The following is a 3,443-nucleotide window of genomic DNA, read 5'->3' as shown; positions in this document are numbered from 1 at the left end:
GGAGCGCCGCCACACTTCCCAAGCGGCGCACTATAGCAGTGTGCCACCGGGCCGGCCCAGAGAATTCACATTCTTAACTACTATTTTTTTGTAAATCATAATTTATTTGGTCTGTTGGGTAAAAGAATTGAATTGATTTTTTATTAGTTTATTTATATATGCAAGGTTTCTATAAAATCATTCTTTCAACCAAGTTAAAGTTGCCCCCTACAAACATTTTGACTAAAATCTATTTTTGTGTTTCAGTATGCTGTGTAGACACACATTTGACAACAGATTTTTGATACATTCTTTACCCCATCATCAATTGCTCTCACTGCACCAACTTTCCCTAACACAGAAGAAAAAAACACACTTAAAGGACCCAAGAAATAAAAATGGTCTGAAAGTCATTCATTGTTCTGTTGTTAGCACATTCAAACCCTTAGGAAAATGATATTCTTCTTGGTAGTGTTGTAATTTCTAGGAAAAAGAGTTCACTGCATTGTGTTGGTAACAAGTCAAGTAAACATAAATTCAAGTCCAGGTTAAGTAGTTATGCCTTTTGAAGATTTTATATCTGGTGGGGTCTGCTCAGTGTCACCAGATTTCCACAGCAATATAGCTGTAACATTCCTTCTGAGAGATTTTGCATCAGGCACACTGAAGCAGATTTATGTCACCAGCCCCCATAAGACATTAATCATTCTTTGAGGTCATTTTCAGCTATCCAAGTAAGTGCATTAGAAAAAATTTGCCCAAACTTCCTTCAGGCCAGGTCCCGTGGTTAGCTTTCAGGTGGTAGAAAAACAAATGTTGAAAATTCACAACACAAATATCTTGGCAGAGAGAGAATGAAGATAGAGAATCAGATGGGGTGTTGCCAATCACTAGCACACTTATAATCTGTCTGTGTTAATGAAAACCAGGGCACACTTGGAGGAAAATAAACAGATTTATCAACCTGGTTGAAATTTTACAAGCAACAATGTTGAAAGGTTTCAACTGTCTATGTGAAATCCTGACAAGATAACTTAGACATGGCTGAGCTAATGTGGCACTTCCGTCAGGTCTTAGAAAAAATATTAAGAGCCAGGTACACTTCTCTCATTAGAGATTGGGCCAGATCCTAAACCACTGTTTAAATTTTCAAGATTTTATCTTTGTAGAAGTCAAACAACTAGCTATGGTACGTGTTTGGTAGCTGGTTATTAGCTAGCTAAACATCTGTAGTTCAACTAAGAGGAATGAGGACTCTGACATTTAGTCAGGGCCATTCCATTACTAAGTGCTTCAGAACTTGGCTGAAAGTCGACATACATCTCCACTGAAAAGCTTAGAGACCTGAACTGTACTTCAACCTGGGCTTATAATATCAGTAGATATTAGGACATCTAAGATGTCTAAGAATTACGATGAACTCAGGGAATACAGACTCATCAAGTATTGAGGCTTTTATTTATGTATGTAGGTATGTGTTGTGCTATATGTACATAATTTCATTAAAATAATAGACATAAAACTTTAGAAAATAGCCAACTTAAAGTATCTCATGTGTTCTTCAAAGTTATTCACTTTCACCACTCTCCTTTTGATCCCCAAGTGACATCTCTGCACACTAGGTTCAGAAGCCCAGATCCAAAAGGGAGAATGCCAGCATCTTTGGTGAAGTTATTCACTTTGAAGGAATAGGTTTTGATTTCTACATGCACTTAAGACGGTTGAGTATGCAATTCATCTATTTTTAATCAATTGTGTTCGCGGTGTTTCTTTTTTCCCACTAGTAGTATTTGAACAATAGGCTTTCCCCGCCCCCACTCTTAAAGTATCCAAGGATCAGTTATTCTGTATTCCTTGGAAACATTAGTCTATGTCTTAAAATATTCTCTAAATACACTTGCAATTAAAGAGATGTTAGTGATAAGCATAGTATTACAGATCTCAAAAAATATTCAGGAATTAAAAAAAGAAATTTACTGTTTTCAGGTATCGCACATTAAAAAAAGAAATTTACTGCTTTCAGGTATCGCATTTTCTAAATTTAGTGCTTTTGGGCAATGCTACTTTTGAGTAGCAACAAATATTGCCTAGACATTTTAGAGTGAAGAATGCCTTTATGAATAAGTTTCCAAGGCTGCTTAGGAGTTTCAATGTCTTTTTCCTGACCCTGACTGACCTCTTACTCCACCACACTTCTGTCCAAGAATCTAGTATCTTACCTCACACTCTTTAGACTTAAGTGTGCCTTTTCTCTCATGTATCTCAAAATCCAACCTGAGACTTCATCAACACATTTATATATACTGGATGTCTACAAAGGCTCAGCCCAAATTAGGTACAGTACCTGGCAAACCTTGAGTCAAATGGAAAGGAATGCATCTATTAACTATAGAATTTGTGGACTCCAAAGCAACAGTAATATAATTACATGAGGTAGAGGGTAAATTCTAGACAGGAAGATAATTAAAACTTCAAGTACTATTGACTTACCTACTAATCGCTTAGTGTACATGAGGTTCTCAGAGAGGAAATCATACACGTTGAAAGTTCCCACACATAATGATGATCTTCAACACATATAAAGTAAGATATGAATATCATTCCTTCCCCCCTCCACCACCATTTTGATTCCTATTTTGCTTCAATGAAAACCTGTCTAGTGGGCAAAATAAAAACTGTGCAAGTGCTACCTCATCCTATCTTGTATATTTACCTTTTATTTCTAAATAGCTAGAAAAGACGAACTTCAACATAATCACCACAAGGAAAAGATAAATGTTTAGGTAATGGATGAGCTGTCTACCATAAGTAAATCATTGTACTGTATATGCATGTATTGAGACAACACACCACATCCCGCAAATATGTACAATTAAAAATAAATATAAAATATTTACTGTTATATCAATAACTTTTGCATCAATGTAGAAGAGAAACATTTGTCCTCTCTCTCTTGCTTCCTCTCGCCCTGTGATCTGCTTGTACCTGCCGGCTGCCTGCTGTTTTTCCGCCATGAGTAGAAGCAGTCTGAGGCCCATGTCAGATGCAGCTGTTCCAGAATCGTCCTGTAGCAGTCTGAGAGATAGCTAACGTGGCCTGTCTGGCAGTTTATTCAGCAGAGAAGACGTCCTCTTCTCCTGTCCCCTGCAGAGGGCATGTGAGTCCACTGGCTCACCAGAGTCCTGTTTTACAGGTAACTATAGCACTTAGCTGGAGACCAAAGAGAAGCAGAATTTCTTTCTTATTATTAAGGTGCTGAACCAGTCAGCTTGGAAATTGTCCAAAGCTTCATTTGACTTGCAGCTGTAGGACTGGAACCACACGCCTATTTGGAGACACAGAATTCAGCTGTAGGGGAGAATTCCATGAGCTGCAAACTCCAGCTAAAAAACAACACAGCGGGAGAAAAAATGGCGACGGGTCTGGAGCGCCCACGTCAGGAAACAGCGCGATCCTGAGAGCTG

Source organism: Galeopterus variegatus, unplaced genomic scaffold (assembly GCF_000696425.1).
Source record: "Galeopterus variegatus unplaced genomic scaffold, G_variegatus-3.0.2 Scaffold3541, whole genome shotgun sequence".
In the NCBI taxonomy this organism is placed as follows: domain Eukaryota; kingdom Metazoa; phylum Chordata; class Mammalia; order Dermoptera; family Cynocephalidae; genus Galeopterus; species Galeopterus variegatus.
This window is presented reverse-complemented; position numbering follows the sequence as displayed.